Source organism: Phragmites australis, chromosome 5, assembly GCF_958298935.1.
Source record: "Phragmites australis chromosome 5, lpPhrAust1.1, whole genome shotgun sequence".
NCBI classification, from domain to species: domain Eukaryota; kingdom Viridiplantae; phylum Streptophyta; class Magnoliopsida; order Poales; family Poaceae; genus Phragmites; species Phragmites australis.
In genome coordinates, this window is record NC_084925.1 from 5,077,666 (window position 1) to 5,096,482 (window position 18,817).

Consider the following 18,817-nt stretch of genomic DNA (forward strand, 5'->3'; position numbering starts at 1 on the left):
AGAGCCCCTGTGAGAGAGCCCAGAGTGACCGATAATCGAGCTCCCGAGAGACTTCACCATTACACCTACTGTTAGAGAAATAGTCACTTATTTGGGTTTTTCTTTCGCTGTAGGAGAAATGAGCAGTGTGAATAGGAATGGAGTACCTATGACATGTACCGCTCCTCTTTTGGTGTACATGAGCCTTTTCCTCACTCTCGCTCGTGAGTTTCTGACACTCTTCAGTTCTCCTCTAGAGGCGTTGTCCAACGTGGATTTACCATAACTCATATGGTTTTTGGTCCATGTGAAAAAGGCTTTGAGTCTCAGCGCTTAGGCAGATCATATTTTCCTCATCGTGGTACTCGACCCCCAGCGTGCTGGTGTTAAGTTGCATGTACCTACTGTTTCTGCTTCAGGGCGAATGACCCAGTACTGGATTCCCAGGAGGTTTTTGACTAACCCTGGTACTGAGTCATCCATTTTCTATTCTTCTCATATGTAGGTACCAAGCAAAGGCCTAGAGAACAAGTGACTCATCGACTCTGGTTGTTCGCGTCACATGGTCGGAGATTCATCAAGGTTCTCCAGCCTCACCCCAACGAAGCATCACGAGTACATCATATTCGGGGATAATTAGAAAGGTAGAGTGATGGTCAAAGGAATGGTAAATGTAAATGAGAGTTTCACTCTCAAAGATGTGGCTTTAGTTGAGCATTTGGGATACAACTTGCTTTATGTATCTCAGTTACTTGCGCGCTTCAAGCGTGATACTTTTCGAGTTCTTGATTTTTCGGGTATTTTGATTAGCAAGATTTCTCGAGTTGGAAGAGTTTTTTGAGCCAATTTTTCTAAGTCTTCTGGTTCTTCTCGGTGTTTACCCAACCTTCTTCTGAGCTTTAGATGTGGCATATGAGACTATAACACATGAGCTTTGATTTGTTTACTCGTTTGAGTGCCCTAGGCTCGATTTAAGGATTGTCCAAGCTCCAGTTTAAGAAGAACCTTATTTGTGCTTCTTGTTGGCATGGCAAGATGGTTACCGCTCTTCACCCACCAGTCAATCTGGTGATGACTGAACGACCGGGAGAACTTCTCCATATGGATACTATTGGTCATTCCCAGGTTCGTTCGGTGGGTGGGAAGTGATATGTACTTGTTATTGTTGACGATTACTCTCGCTACTCTTGGGTCTTCTTTCTTATAAGCAAAGATGAAGTGTTCTCACACTTTCGAAGCTTAGTTTTGAGATTGTTGAAAGAATTTCTAGGTGTATTGAAAGCAATTCGCAGTGATAATGACACTTAGGTCAAGCACTATCTCTTTGATGCTTTTTACCTTAAACATGACATTGAGCATCAATTTTCTGCCCCACGCGTTCCTCAGTAGAATGTCATGGTTGAAAGAAAGAACATGACTTTGGTGGAGATGGCTAGGACGATGCTCCATGAGTATATGACTCCTTGGAAGTTTTAGGCTGAGACCATTAGCACAGCGTACTACATCTCAAATCGGATTTTCTTGCGCTCGATCTTAAATTTGACTTCTTATGAGTTGCGCTTTGGGAGAAGCTAAATGTTTTATATTTGAGAGTTTTCGGTTGTCAGTGCTTCATCCTAAAGCGTGGCAATCTCAACATGTTTGAGTCGTGCTCTTCTGATGTCATTTTCTTGAGGTATTCTCTTCATAGTCATGCTCATAGGGTTTACAATCTTGACACTAACACATCATGGAATCATGTGATGTGATTGTTGATGAATCAACCCCCTATGCTAGTTCTGTCTTTGAGTGTGCAGGTGATCAAGAGATGAGTAAGAGTATCTTTATAGATAGCGACCTTCCAGCTCTTGGTGATGATGAGGATGATCCACTACTTTCCTCGACCACACTTGCTCCAGAGCTGACTCCTTCTTCTTCTACTCCAGCAGAGGGTCCTGCAACCTCTACATCCACTTTAGTTGCTCTCGAGCCTGCACCAATTGTGTTTGAGGGGGGAGGTTCTCTCACGACGTGAGGTCCCTCAACACATTCGGCGGTGACATCGCCCACACATGATGATCACGATGAGAGAGTAACTAGGTACAAGTTTGTTTCTCATGCTTATTTTACTGATTCTATATTCGTTGCTTCTTTTAAGCCTCATGACGTTGAACATGCTTTATCTAATTTAAATTGGGTCATTGCCATACATGAAGAGTTAGAAAACTTTGAGAGAAACCAAGTTTGGGTCCTTGTAGAACCACTTCCTAATGTTCACACCATAGACGTAAAAAGGGTTTTCAAAAACAAACATGTGAAGGATGGGTATATATTGAGAAATAAGGCTAGACTAGTGGCTCAGTGTTTCACTCAAATAGAGAGGATAGACTTTAGAGAGACCTTTGCACCGGTAGCTAGGCTAGAAGCTATTAGGATCCTTCTTGCTTTTGCAGCATCCTAGGGTTTTAAGCTGTATCGAATGGATGTCAAGAGTGCGTTCTTAAATGGTTTCATACAGGAAGAGATCTATGTCAAGCAACCCTCAGACTTTGAACACACCAAATACCCACATAAAGTATACAAGTTTCATAAAGCTTTGTATGGGCTTAAGCAAGCACCTAGGGTTTGGTATGATAGGCTTAGGTCTTTCTTGTTAAAGCATGTGTATGTCATTGGGTCTGTTGATAAAACTTTATTTACTCTCAGACTTGGAAAAGATTTCCTACTTATTCAGATTTATGTGGATGATATCATTTTTGGCTCTTCTCCTGTAGTTGTGGCTAAGTTTGCAGAAACTATGAGCAGGGAGTTCGAGATGTCGATGATGGGCAAGCTCAATTTCTTCCTTAGACTTCAAATCAAGCAATGCAAGCAAGGTTCATTCGTCCACCAAATGAAGTACACCAAGGAGCTGCTGAAGAAGTTCGACATGAGCGATGCTAAGCCCTTGTTGACACCGATGGCCACCTCGATTGTGCTTGATCCGGATGAAGATGGTGAAGCGGTGGACCAACGAGAGTTCAAGAGCATGATTGGATCCCTCTTGTACCTGACGACGACAAGACCGGAAATCTACTTCGATGTCTGTCTCCGCACATGCTTCCAAGCTTCACTGAGGACGTCTCACCGCCAAGCGGTGAAACACATTCTGAGGTACCTCAAGTACACTCTTGAGGATGGAATCTGGTTTGCTTCCTCTTTGCTTTCTCTTCGAGATTTTTCTGATGCAGATTTTACTGTGTGTAGAATTGATATGAAGAGTACTTGTGCGAAGACATACAAGTCAAAGACATACAAAGTCAAAGACATACAAATCCAAATTACATGAATTGTATAGGGGGGTTGCATTTGTATAGGGGGTTGCATTTGTATATACTCTATTTTATTTTTGTTGTATTTGTATTGTATCGCATCATGTAATTTGGATTTGTATGTTTTTGACTTGTATTTGGACTAAGTTGAGTAGTTGTGCGAAACAAGTTTTTAATCTTAGGCTTCTCTTGATGCTTTGATATGAAATATTTCAAACAAGGTAACTTTCCTTAAGATGAAATTTTACAATTTTATGAATCATGTAGACTATAAAATACTACATTCTTGATCATCATATTCGTAATTGCTTTGGCTTAGTCAATGCTTGTGTCAAGACTAATTTGATGAATATCTTACTCTAGGTTTTTTGGTTCAAGTCAGTGGATTGGGGAACATTGCACTATTTTTTTTTTGTCTTTGTCAAATATTTAGCTCAAGATAGAACCTTAGGGGAACATGTGTTCCATGTGTCGTAAAGACACTATTTGACTTGATCATGTGAAAACTTAATTCTTTGTGAAAATGTGAATAATCTTGTGAAATCAAGTATCTTGTGCTAAAATGTGATCCAATACGGTTGTCTTGAAACTTCAAGGTGTTTGCCGTACTCAGTCGCGCGATAATTTGCTTGGATAAGAGACAACTTGAGGATAAAAATGAAAGAAATATGTCTAATCGCTCAATTTTATTTTAAATTATTTGATCCAACTAAGTCTTGATTTCGTATGTGAGCGTTTACAAAACCTATTGTCATGAATGCTTGTTTGCCTAGTCACTATTTCATGTTCTTGTACAACTTTATGTTCTTGTGTCACTATTTCTTTTCGAGTATTTGTGCATTTGTGAGCTTTATCTTCTACTTTCTATAGCCCTTTGATATTTTTGGCTTTTGCAAATACTTTATGGTATACTTGTGAAAGCTCATTAGGATTGCATGTTCATGCATTGCATAATATTTTGTCCTTGATGTTTGTATTGCCGAAGGAGGAGAAATGAAAGAAAAAGAGAAGAAATGAAAATTTTGCACCAAATCAAAGAAAAAACTTGCATAAATGAAAATTTTGCATTCATCAAGGGGGAGCATTTGATTTTGTGTTTTTGAGTTTTTATTGCTCTTTTGAGATTTTTAGATTGTCTTTGCGTCTCTTAGGACTTATGCAACCTTTCTTATACCAAGTGACATGTTTGTATTTTTTTTCTTGAGTTTTTGTCACTTGGATGGGCCTATCTTCTTCAAATTAAAATCTTTGTGCTTTGAGGTGTTGTCATTGCACTCATAACGGGGAGACTGAGAAACCAAGTTGAAATATGCCTTAATTTATATGTGATGAGTGATTGATAAGGTTGTCGATTTGGTTTGTCGAGTTTTAGATTGCTTGAGCTTGGTTTAAGCATTTTGATTATGGACCAACTGGAGTTGTAGTTGTAGAAATGTGTTTGCTTATCTAATAGTTGGAGAACTGTGTTTGTTTGTCTCATAGTGTGTAGGTGATGGATGCAACTTGGCGATCGACGGTGGGTGATCGGGGCTAAGCGGGTTCTTAATGCCGAACGATCCAGGAGGCCAGACGGAGCCAAGGGTGATCCTAGCTGTACACGTGGAGGTCAAGCAAATCATGAAACGGAGGATGAAGACGACCTATTGATAAAGTCAAGCTAAATAGATACTTGTGCAAGTGACAAGGTGCTCAAAGGATCAGGAGCGGGAGAGACTTGTCGGTGGCCAGGATCGCAAGATGGAGTACATGTATCGCTATCAGAGCGCTTGCTTAAGGTGTAAGCAAATGACGAGTCACGCTTTGAAAAGTGTGCAGAGGGTTTCATGATTGAGCCTCAAAATCGTGAGAGGATTGGAGGAGTATGTGGCACTATTGCGAAACTTGCGTTGAGACGAAGCTAAGTCGTGAAGGCACCGCGACCGTTCGATGGACGAAACAAGAAATAAACCAAAAAAACTCTCGATGGTAGGTATGAGTGTACTATAAGAGAGGTATTTTGGTAACAAACTAGAAAAGTTAGGAGGTCAAGTTTCCTATAACTATAAATAGAGGGATAAAACTATATGAGAGTTTAAACTAGTTACTTGAGCCCCTTGTGCTACCTATTTGAGAACCTAGTGCTAGGGTTTTAGAGAAAAGCAGGATGCATGTTTAGCATAAGTAATATGTTAGAGTTTTTGAGAGAAAAATTCTCGTAATTCGTCTAAAATAGAACTGACCTCTTTGAATAATGAAATTTATATTTTTTTGCATATGTTTGAATTCCTCTCTTTCTAGTCTCTCTCTATTAGTTGTCTTATAAGTTTTTCTTTTTTATGATTTTCTTGTTGATTTTTATTTTTATTTTTGAGTTACGATTTTTCAACTTTAGGAAGTTGTTTTTGTTGTTATTAGAGATATAAATATTCATATACTCATGTATTTGAGAGGATTTGAAATCTCCTTGTCTTTAAACCATTAACTTGAGAATTGCTTTTTTTGGTGATTATATTTTTATTTTATTTTTTATTAAAGTTTTAAGTTTTTATGATTAAAGATATATAGAATAGTCTTAGAGAGTCATCTTTCTCGATCCTATATTTATTATGTTTTTTCACTGACACAATGGCTTCTCCATAAACATTTTCAGGAGAGACAAAAGGAGAGAAAAGAGACCGCCAGTCCTTCACAGCTCTGGACCAGTTTGCAGCGTCTCTCCCCCGTCTAATGTTGTCTAAAGTGTCAGTCAACTCAATTCTCTTCTCCTCTTGTGCTTGCTCCACTCCGGAAAAGAGCCGGGAAAGGACGACGCAGCGGCTGTGTGAAACTGAGCCTTGGAAATTTTGTCGCGAAGAAGGGGCCCCTGCTAACTGTTTGTGATTCTCAAGTTAGAAGCATCTTAACACAAGCATTCTGTGACTAATTAGATCGCCAAATTCCTTAAGCAAAGTACTGCTAATAGAAGTTACCTGGAACTGAGGTCTATAAAAAGTGCAAGTGTGAACTCAAAAAAGCATTGCGAGTTGTTAGCGTGTGCGTGGGAAAATTAAAAATTAAGCTTGTAAAAAAATTTCACAAGCAGGATGCTTCTGCAGATTGAAAGCTTAGGAGATAAGATGGAATTAGCTATGTGTATGTTAAGTAGCATCAAGAGAGTATCTTATGCAGTAAAAAATTGCATCCGGTAGTCGAGCACTTGCCCACTTTGGCTACAGTTAGGATTGAGAGAAATATCACATGATCTGCAAAATCCTACCATATTTGCATCCCTGCAAGTACTACTGTTCTTCAGATGCATTCAGAAGATTGCAAGCAAAATATATTGTATCTCTTTTTTTTAACTAGAGAAAATATCTTGTATCCCTTGTAGAAGATGAATGGTACTAGTATATACCAGTGGAATTTAGCTTTCTTCCCGGGCGTCATTTTCAACTATTTCTCGGAGAACATTCAGATTCACCGGCCTTCACTGCTTTGGTAAAAATCCATGGATTAGACAGTCAAAAAACACACACAAATCAGCCTGAACAAGTCACATATATGTTGCCCCTAGTGAGCTCTATCTTCTATGAATCCAAGCGATGTGAAGAGACCGATGATTTTTCAGAGTTCAAAAAGAGAGATCATTCCAAGGAACCAGCTCCAATGAATTGTCAGGTATCGATCACTGGCTTGTTCAGTTGTTCTTATCTATCAAAAATGCCATTTTCCATGAAGGAATGAAAGGGAAGGCTCATTTGCCGGGAGGATTTGATGCCCCTATAGGGAATTTTTTTTCAGAGAGCAAGGAAAGAAAGGATGAGAATTCAGAGACAAGTTTGTGTGACCCTTATAATCTGCCGGGAAAATTTGAATCCGACAGGTCAGATGCCTGTTAGTAAAAAAGATTTGGGGGCTGAGATTCCTTGTTACAAATGGCAACAAAAAATCTAGGTCTTTTACAGCCCAGGATTTTGAAATTAAAATTTGAATTTGAAAACAGTAACCGACTGAAGTTTTCAAAAAAATACCTGTAACCGACCTAAATTACTGATCATTTCGGCCAAAATTTACTTGAGTCAAATTTTATTTTTGTCCAGTGCTACTAATGTTCACAGGTACCCACCAGAAAACATCTAAGAAATCAGATAAGACTATTTTGGTATATCTGATATGTACCATTTGTCATTTGTTCATCTTGCCTACTGGATGTTAGATACCAGTTGTTTACCTTCTCTTCTTTTAAAAAAGAAAAAGAAAAAGAAGTTACATACCAGCTGTGTAAAAAAACAAAAAGGGAAAATAAGTTAGATACCGGATGTTGATAACCTTTCCAAAAAAAAGTAATAATAGATCAGGTGGTGTGCGCACTGCACTTGTTTTTAGTTTTAAAAGTCTGCATATGTAATTGAAATTCAGTAGATTTGGCTTATCACATTTCTCATAATTGACAAAATAGTTCCAAAATTCCAATAGTACCAAGAAAAAGATTTCTATAGGCTGATCAGGCAGCTTGCTATCAGTAGCGAACCATGATCTAGCGACTCAGTAGCATGGCATAAGAGGACACGAAAGGACTGGTCAAAAGCACGAAGTGACTCCTTGGCTTTTACACTAGGGTGAAACTTGAAATCTCCAGCATCTAGGTAAATCGAGTTTATTAATTAGAGTTAATCTCTAGGAGTGAGCTGGAGCTCTGATGCGGCAAAGCTTTTGCTGCATGGGAATTAAGCGCTCGATGCCTCGATGGGAAGGGGAAGAAGGCCTCATGTATGACATGGATTTATCTTTTTCAGTTCTCCTGGGTCTGGAGCTGATCGCTGTTCTAGTCTTTCTTCTTCTTTGCAAGCGATTTCTTACAGTGGCCGATGAGCGTTTCTGTGGGTTGAAGATGCTGCACGCATCATAAACTACAATTTTTTTCTCGAAAACGTAGTAAAAATACATATCTTTGTATTAAAAAAGAAAAATAGAGTTTGATATAACGACCAAAGTCAGGTTAGGTAGAGTTCACATGATACTAAAAGCTAATACAAATGAGGAGAAACAACCATAACAGCGAAACAATATCATTAATTAGAGTATTGATCCAACGCTATGCAACCGCTGCAGCAGGATTGTCATCTTCTTGGCACCAGCGATGCACCATCGTTCCACGTCCTCTCTAATTAGTGTCGTGAGAGTGTCAGAAGAGGCATGACACCCGTTAAAAATGATGTCGTTCCGTGAAAACCAAATACACCATAAGATTAGGAGAATCAGAAAATTAAAACCCCTGCGGAAGTCTGTGGCCACCCAGCATCGGAGGTCGAACCACTAGTGGATGAATAGGATGTTCTCAGTAGGAGGGTGCATGCCTAGAACACGCCACCAAATCTCTTGTGACAATACACAGTGTAAGAGCAGATGGTCGGTGGTTTTCGAAAGCTGGGAACAATATGTACACTCGTCCTTATGTTGAAGTTTTCCTTCGGGCTGCAGTCCAGAGCCAACCGAAGAATTAACTTCGATGGCGCCCACGCTTGCCAGTCATGAACTACATTCGACAGAAGAGTATACTTGAATCAAGTTGCATCGAGGATCACTCACACCTGAGAACTGCCAGGTAGATGGCCGTCAAGAGGAAGCAGAGAGTACGAACCATGCGACATACACATGTAATTTCGAGAGGATTATTTAGCATTGCACGGATTCCCAAAGCAAGCGTATATATGATACAAGTTTACAGACTGCATACACTAAAACTAATCCCTCCCTTATTCATTAGCAGCTCATCCGATCCTACAGCAAGGAAGCGAAAGAAAGAACTCGATCCTGCACGCGTTCGTGCTGATCAGTCGGCGCCGGCCGGCGCCTGCTCACGCGTTCGTGCTGATCAGTCGGCGCCGGCCGGCGCCTGGTCGGCGCAGTCGGAGGCGCCGGACTGTTGGCGGTGGAAGTTGGCGATGAAGACTTCCGCCTGGTCGTCCACGTCCCGCTCGCCGACGCATGGCCACCTGCCGTCCTCGTCGCTGGGCCACACCTTCCTCTGCCTCTCCACGCCGCAGCCCGCCTGGTCCTCGCCGGCCCCCGAAGAGAAGCACCCTCCCATTGCAAGAACCAGCCAGGAATCGAGCTGCTGCTTGCTTGGCTTCCGATGGCGGGCTGCGTTGGCCCGAGCGCAATTTATAGCGGGGTCTGCCGACGGAAGGTGCAGTGAAGCTTAGCGGGTAGCACCAAGCTGTTGCTGGGCGGTTTGCCCGGTGCAGAATCGGAAGGATTCCGCGCAAGTTGCCGGGCGGTTTGGACGGTGGGGATCGCCCGAGGTGCCCGCCACACGTGTTGGTCACCGGTGGATTCTGGCAGTTCACTGTACGTTGGCCTTGGGTGAAATTGCCGGACTTGCAGTGCCATTCAGCAAGCTCCTCCATTTGTACGGGCTGCGTCAAATTGCCGGCTTTGTTTGGAATGCGGGAAAATCCGTAGGAATTGAACTGTTTAAGAACAATTTTATGAGAGAAAAATTCGTATGTTCCAAACGAGACTGTGGTAGAGTGATTAACTGAATTGCAGGACCAGCCCATGCACTCCTTTGAACACGCCTAAAAGTAAATTCAGGTAAGGGAGAGCTGTTTTGGTAGTACTTCCCTCAAGAACACGCAAGCGATAGGGAGCTGCTGTTCAAATGAGAGTTTCTGGATTCTGTTCAAGCGAGAGCTTCTTGATTCTCACTGCCACAACGAAGTTGCTATGATGCACTGCTTGTTATTTGAATCACAAAGGGAATTTCAAATGTGATGCCATGAGCTAGCCTCATTGGCCGCAGGTGTTTTAACTTTTTGACATAAGAAGCTGCCAAGAATCTTTTCTTGAACTTCCAAGTGGGAAATTTGTTGGAGGAAAGCACTGAATGGCCAAATTCACTCGTGTTAATCCTGGAGGGAAAAAAGGTTTCTCAACCATCTCCAAATTTTACAAGTGGTCGCATGAATCTTAACAAATTATTAGCACCCTGATTGTTGTCTTAACTAACCTTCATATAGGGAAGGCACATAGCCTGGTCCTGACAGGCTAGTCAAAGCATAAGTTTTGCCTCTATTACCAACCACCTTTTCTTCTTTGACTGGCCAATTGGGGGCTTTGATGACATTCAGCAAAATTTATTTCTTGTAGTTGCAACTGAAATGTGATGCACGTAGCACACTGTAAAATCCCAATTGCCAAAAGGATTCTTCAGACTTCTCTAGTTGTTCTCTGAATAAATCTAGCTGTCCAGCAATGAATCCCTCTTAGATTATGAAATGGCATGAATATATAACTGCTAATCATAGAGCAAAATCCAAGTTAGCTTCCACAGCAGTGTCTTGTGCATCAGGTATAACGTTCTCTGAATGTTACTTCAGATAAGGGAGGGGCTGTTCAGATAAGGAAGCTTATGACGATAAACTGTTGAACTTAATTATGCCTTAATTAACATGATCATTAGCCCTAATAGCAAACACCATCTTAAACGGAAGCATATGCACATACCAGCGTTCGGAGATGTCATCTAAAGTTGATTGGTGAGGAGGTGTAGTCGTAGCCGGCGTGGTGAAGCACCTCGGTGAAGTCACGGCAGCGGCGGCGGACTTCGCTCCACTGCAGCACACCCTTTAGATCGGTCCAGGATTTTGGTATGTTGGGTGTGCGTTAGCTGTGTGAGAGATCAATCCCTCACGAGCCCCGACGTTCCCCTTTAGTTTGTGGCGTTGTGTGGAGCGGGACTGCAACTAAGGTTGGTTGCACCCCCAATCAGGGCGCTGAGGTGGGGATGGCTCCCCCTTATCTTTCGGTCCCGATCTGCTAGAGAACGTTAGCACGAGTCGAGATCAATTCTAATATTCTCCCCCTTGATCGTAAGGCTAACATCATAAGCCTACTCTCAATAAAAATAGCATACCAAAGCAAAGCGTTACAGCGGCCAATCGAATGCCGCTTAAACCCAAATACTTATAGTATACCACTCCATCTCGAAATGAAAATTCGTTATTCTTAATGGGAGTTGGTTTGCATTATGGTCCTCTTATCTAGAATCATAAGCTTTCCAATAATCTCATGCCGGCAACATGATTATGAAAAATATAGGGTGGTAAGCCTTTAGTGAGTGGATCTGCAAGCATTTACTTAGTACTTCTATGCTTGACACTTATTGTTTGATCCTGGATTCTATATTTCACAACATGATACTTAATGTCGATGTATTTGGCAGCACCACTTGATTTGTTGTTACTCGTGTAGAAAACTACGGGTTGATTATCACAATATAACGTAAGTAGCTTTGAAATACTATTGACCACTCACAATCCCAGGATAAAGTTCTTTAGCCATACAGCCTGCCTGGTAGCCTCATAACATGCTACAAACTCAGCTTGCATCGTTAACGATGTTGTAAGTGTCTGTTTGGAGCTTTTCCACAAGATAGCTCCTCCAGCGAGGGTGAAAATATAACCTGACATGGATTTCTTAGTATCCACACACCTCGCAAAGTCTGCATCCGAATAACCAACAACTTCGTGGTTATCGGATTTTCTAAATATGAGCATGTAGTTCTTAGTGCCTTGCAAAGAGCGAAGGACTTTCTTAACAGTTTTCTAGTGGTCCGGTCCTAGATTTGACTGATATCTACCAAGCATCCCGATCACGAAAGCTAAGTCAGGGCGTGTACATACTTGAGCATACATAATACTTCCGACAGCTGAAGCATAAGGAACCGACTTTATCTGATCAGTTTCATACTGGTTCCTTGGACATTGAAATGTCCCAAATTTATCGCCCTTAGCAATAGAAGTAGGCGTGGCAGAGCACTTATGCATATTGTATTTCTTCAGTACTCTGTCAATGTATGCCTTTTGAGATAAACCTAATACTTCTTTGGACCGACCTCGGTAAATCTCAATGCTAAGAACGTAAGAAGCTTCACTGAGATCCTTCATATCGAAATTAGTTGAAAGAAATCTCTTGGTCTCAAATAGCATATCCTTATGTCTGCTGGCCAATAAGGTATTATCCACATAAAGAAATAAGATGGTACATTTCCCCCCTTTAAATTTACATAAATGCAGTTATCAACTTTATTTTCTTTAAAGCCAAAATTTCTAATGACTTTATCAAACTTGAGATACCACTGTCTGAACGCTTGCTTTAGACCATAAATTGATTTCTTAAGACGACATCCCAAATGTTCCATACCTTCTATGACAAAACTTCTGGTTGAGCCATGTAAATATTTTCTTCCAAGTCACCATTAAGGAATGCCGTCTTTACGTCCATGATGCAGCTCTAAATCATAATGCGCTACAAGCGCAATAATTATTCTGAATGAATCTTTACTTGATACAGGAGAGAAAGTTTTATTATAGTCGATCTCTTCTCTTTGCAAAAAGCCTTTAGCTACAAGCCTCGCTTTAAACCTTTCGATGTTCCCCTTAGAGTCATGCTTTGTTTTGTAGACCCATTTACAGCCTACTGTTTTGGCTCTGTCAGGGATTTCTACTAGGTCCCATACATCATTATCACTCATAGACTTTAATTCGTCCTTCATGGCACTAAGCCAGTCAGGCAAATGCCCACTCTTCATGGCATCTTTATACGAGTTGGGATCTTCTGCCTTCCCTATGTCATTAACATCCTAATTCATATAGACAACACAATTGTTCGAGATGACAGGTCTCCTATCACGATGTGATCTCCTGATCGGTTCATTAGGCACTGCAAGAGCAGGACTGGGTACTGTTGAGGCTCATTGTTAGGTACATCGTCAGGAATTTCAGATATCTCAACAGGGGGTGCACTGGTGTTAGTTTCTACTGAAGGTGCAATCACCTAGGGCACAAGGATGTAGGGCTCTTGGATCAGCGGTATAGGAACATAAACCTGTTTTTCCTTAAGATCAACTTCTCTGGGCTCCAGATCCCTGTTCTCAAGAAATACAACATGCCTTGTTTCAACAAACTTAGTGATCCTATCTGGAAAGTACAAACGATACCCCTTTGATCTCTCGGGATACCCGATAAAGTGACAACTAACTGTCTTAGGATCTAATTTCCTAATATGTGGATTAAAAACTTTAGCTTCAGCTGCACAGCCCCCCCCCACACGCAGATACTTCAAAGAGGGCTTTCTCCCAGTCCATAATTTGTAAGGTATTTTTGGAACTGATTTACTAGGAACCCGATGAAGAATGTGTGAGGTTGTCTTAAGTGCCTACATCCACAATCCAACTGATAAACTAGAATAGCTAAGCATACTTCGCACCATATCTATAAGCATGCGATTGAGTCGCTCGGCTACCCCGTTTTGCTGAGGTTCACTAGGTATAGAATATTGAGCTACTATACCATTTTTCTGAAGGAATCTGGCAAAGGGACCAGAGATTTGCCTATATGGGGCATGTCTCCCGTAATACTCTCCCTTGCGATCCGATCTCACTACTTTAATCTTTATGTTGTGCTGATTTTCTATTTCAACCTTAAATATCTTGAATTTGTCTGGAGACTCAGATCAATTTTTAATGGGGTAGATATAACCATAACGAGAGAAATCATAAGTGAAGGTAATCAATGAATCAAAACTATCCACTGATGTCACAGGAAAATGACCGCAGATGTTCGCGTGAATTAATTCTAATAATCCTGTGCTCCGAGTGACCCCTTCTTTATTTTCTTAACGTATTTTCCTTTAATGCAATCTATGCAGTGGTCAGAGTCAGAGAAGTCTAAGGGTTGGAGAATCTCTTCCTTAATGAGACGCTCCGTTCTTCCCCTCGAAATGTGGTCTAAACAATAATCCCACGGTTTCAAAAAAGTCTCATTAATTGTACTTCTCTTTCTCTTATAGCCTACATCACAGACATTCATAGACATAGAGGATTCATTAAGAGGAAGCATATAAAGTTTGTTTTGTCGGATGGCAAGACCAATAACATCTGAATTAAACTTAAGAATGCACTTATTATCTCCAAAATTACAATGAAAATTATCATTATCTAACATCGAAACCGAAATGAGATTCCTCTTCATGGAAGGAACATAAACTACATTATTCAGTTTAAAAGTGAAGCCACTATCAAGAACTAATAGAAAGGATCCGATAGCCTCAATTTCAGCTTCCTTTCCGTTGGCCACTCTAAGACTTCGCTCCCCCTTTGCTAAAGTTCTCGCGATAAGGAATCCCTGTAAGGAGTTGGTAACATGCACAGTGGCACCTGAGTCAATCCACCATGAATTAAGGAAGAAATCAGTATAAAGAGATTCATCAATGAATGTTATTAAATCATTACCCTTCTTTGCGAGACACTTCAGGAAACCAACACAGTCTTACTGGTGGTGGTCCTTCTTGTGGCAGAAGGGGCATCCGTCATTCTTAGATTCTTGAGAGACAAGAGCAGAAGAAGCAGGTGCCTTGGGCGCCCTCTGCACTGTCTTATCATGCTTAGCGACGAAATGCAACATCTTCTTAGAGTTGTAATCTCCTTGGAATTTCCTTTTGTTTCTGGGGCTGCTAACTTGATTAATAAAATCTTTATTTTCAGCCCCCAGTCTCTCTTCCTCTTGGACACACATCGCGATCAAGTCGCTTATGGTCCATTTCTCTTTCTGAGTATTATAGTTTATCTTAAATGGAGAAAATTCAGGAGGGAGAGAGGCCATGATGAAATGGACAAGAAAACCATCAGATATTTTCATTTCCATGCCGTTGAGTTTGGCAGCTATGTCTGTCATCATCATGATGTGTTCTCTTATGCTGCTAGACTCAAAGTTGTACTTAGTGTTGTGTAGCTTCTGAATCAATATGCTGGTATAAACTTTGGAGGTGCCTTTGAATTGCTCCTCCACGGACGCCAAGTATGTTTTAGCCTTTCCTGAGGTTAGGATTGCTCCCCTTATAGCTTCTGAGATCGAGTTCCTCATAATCATTGGTGACATGGGGTTGGACCGCTCCCACTTCTCACAAAATGCATCATAAGTTTTCTTTAATTTATCATAATTCTCCACGTCAATGGCGGGAGCAGTGGGAGCGATAACCCTGAGTGCATAGTCAAGATCCAAAACTCCAAGGACAGTAGTCACTTAGCTTTCCAAGCGAGAAAGTTATTCCCCGTAATTTGTTCTATGCCGTCAATTGTAGCGGCAACAGAGGAAGCGTTAAGAGTTGAAGAGAAAAATTGAGCAAAATTAGAAATTTATCATAAAGAAATAATTTGCACGAAAATAACCCTACGTTGGTCTGATTAAAATCATGCCAAAAATAAAACTCCAATCCACATCACCGTTGGGCAGAAAACGAAAAAGAATTTGAATGAACACATAAAATGGCGCATAATCACAGTCAACTTTAGTCAGAAAGTAATTATGAACCCACATAAAATTGAGCGTAAAATTCTCCAAAAAAATCTTCCTGTTGGTTCCAATTCGTCCAAAGAATTAATCGTAATTTTGTGCATTAATCATTACTAATTTTGGGCCATAATCCAGTGCATAAATAAATAAAAGCATTAGATAACCATTAGAAAGTCTAAAAATGAAAAAGCACAAAGACTTAAAAGAAAATGGCCCAACCGGCCTATTCAGTCGCTCGGCCCACGCGACACACGTGCGCGCACCTGGCCCATAGCTCGGCGTAGGCCCGGCCACCCGAGCCTGCGTGATCCCGACCGCTCATCTCAATCCAATGGCTGTCCGACGGTTTCGCCTAGGATAAAATGCCACCGGCCAAAATCCCTAACCCTAATCCCCATTCCTCTCGATCTCCTCCGAGAAAAATGCACGACCGTGAGAGGAGCGATGGCGATGGCCGTGCGAGTGAGAGCTCCGGTGAGGCAATCCCGCCGGAGATAGAGACAGAGAGGAGAGTGCGAGAGATGAGTAGAGCATGAGGCAGCGCCGCCATGGGTCGGCTCGCGTGAGCACGCGTGCGACAATGGTTGCGCGCGGCTTCGTTGAGCTGGTCTTTGGTGGTCTCGTGAAAACGCCGTGTGCATGCGGTGGAGGGGTAACGTGCACCGACGATACTACGATGCAGGCAAGGAGACAGCCGAGCCGGAGGATCCGCGCGTGATCCACACCGAGAAGACGGATCCGACAAAGGGAAGGATTTCGGCGGGTCTCCATCACAACATAAGGTATTCCATTCTACTTTTGTTCTAGGGTTCATGGGTTGGGAATTGGGGGATTTGGGGATTTTCTTTAGGATTTGCATTAGAGTTTCCCTAATTCCCCTTCTTCTTAATGCTACCCGAGCTCAATTCGGTACGAAACATGTCGATTTGCCCCCAATCCGACCCCAAAAACACACAAGAACACACATATATGCATAAAACACATCTAATCCGAGCCTTAATACCCCTAATTCATGAACATGTGATCTAATCCGACACTAATTGGGCTAAGGGAGATAAAAAAATGGTCAAATCAAGACATAAGCACTCTAATTCATGATCATGAGCATTAATCCAAGCCTAATTTTTATCAATTAAACCTAAACTTGAACATCAGTGGGTTGAAACAATCGGGTCCAAAGAAAAAAACACTTACACCGGGAACAATTAGAGCTAATTGATCACCAATTAACATAATTAAGCCTATTTATTTATGAAATGGCGTTATCCGAACATGATTAAGTCTAATTGGGGTTTGATTAGGGCTAATTAAGCTCTGATACCAATGTTAAACTTAATTATGAATCATTAGCCCTAATATCAAACAACACCTTAAGCGGAAACATATGCACATGCCAGCGTTCAGAGATGCCATCTTAAGTTGATCTGTGAGGAGGTGTAGTCGTAGCCGGTGTGGTGAAGCACCTCGGTGAAGTCACAGCAGCGGCGGTGGCCTTTGCTCCACTGCAGCACACCCTTTAGATCGGTCTAGGGTTTTGGTATGTTGGGTGTGCGTTAGCTGCGTGAGAGATCAATCCCTCACGAGCCCCGGCGTTCTCCTTTATATTGTGGTCCTATGTGGAGTAGGACCGCAACCAAAGTTAGTTGCACCCCTGATCAGGGCGCTGAGGTGGGGACGACTTCCCCTTATCTCTCGGTCTCGTTGTTAGCACGAGCCAAGATCAATTCCAACATAAGCCAGCATATCAGAGTCACTAATACGTTTAGTCACTTTGGTGCCATTTTTTAATAAGACTCTTGTCAAGATTTGGCCTATATCTTTGCATCATGACCCATGGCACAGCTTCCTGCTAAGGGAACCTCAGGGCAACAAACCTTTATTTGCACGCAATTCCGTGATCTCGCACCCCTGATCAGAATTCCACAAAAAACAATTACTGGAAAAAGTAGCATTCACGTTGCTCTAAATCTCTACCATGTTTGGTGCTTAACAAGTAGACTTGAAGAAGTTTCTTTCATCAAATCATTCCTACTCTGTTTAGATATACCGTGTATATCGACGCATATCTATCTACCTGTATATTATAATACAAGACAACTGACTAATGGGGGCCCGTCAAAAATAGGATTATGCCATGTAAAAGGGATTCTACTTCCATAAAGATATTACTCATTACATTGGACAGTGGAAGCTGTGCTGCCTACAACTCCCAGTGCTTTCCACAGCTGGGTTTGCCATGTTTGATGAGGAGGGAAGCTGCAAAATGCAAGATCTCTTCACTTTTGTGCCCTGGCCTCATCACTTAGTTTAGCCCCCACCTTACATGTAATGCGCTCTTGCTGTAATCACAATATCGCGTCGATCATCATCCATAATAACGAATTTTAGGCAGAATCCTAATGATGGGAAGAGGTCCAAGAGTTGTTAGTTGAGAGCTACGAATTTAGATGTATATATATATATATGTTTGCATCCTGATCTATGTTAAATTAATTGGATTCTCCATGCAGTAAAGCTGCATCAGTTTTTTTAAGTGTTTTTGTGTCCAAATGGCATTGGAAAATGTTGCTAGAGATGAATCTTGGCACAGGAGGGTAGATGGCTTCCAAAGGAAGACAGCAATCGTAGAGAAAAAAAAGAGAGGATTAAGATATTCTCATCTTTGCAGCTGAGATTTTCATATGCCGAAGTGTTCGTCTCTTTTGATCAAACTAGTATTAATATGACCTACTTTCGTGTCCTGTGAGCCAAACAAACGGAGAATAATAGAATCCGACAAATGGTAACTACTTAGAGAACCTAGAAAGCAAGTAATAAATCTCTACGTAGTGGACATGGAAAGCAAGAAATCTTTGGCTTGCTAGTGCGGTGCAGATGTAGAATTCTATGAGATAAATATTGTGCAAAAGATAGCAATTTGATCGGTAAAGTAGATTATGATCACCTGCCTGATTTAGTAGTAAGTTTCAATCAACTTTAAGATTTCTTTTGATCCGATTGGTGCTACGACAACAACGGTGGTTGTTGCAATGCAATCTAATTATATAGAAGATATCTAATATGTAGGCAAGCAACATAGATGTTGAATGCCATAAATCACAAAAGGCAAAATAATAGTAATTTTTCAAGCAGCTATATCATCAAGTCGTATAACGGATCATCTTTTCTTCTAGCTATATATCGCGCTAGCACGCATACCATACGGGTGATTCGACACAACTTGAATAAACTCTT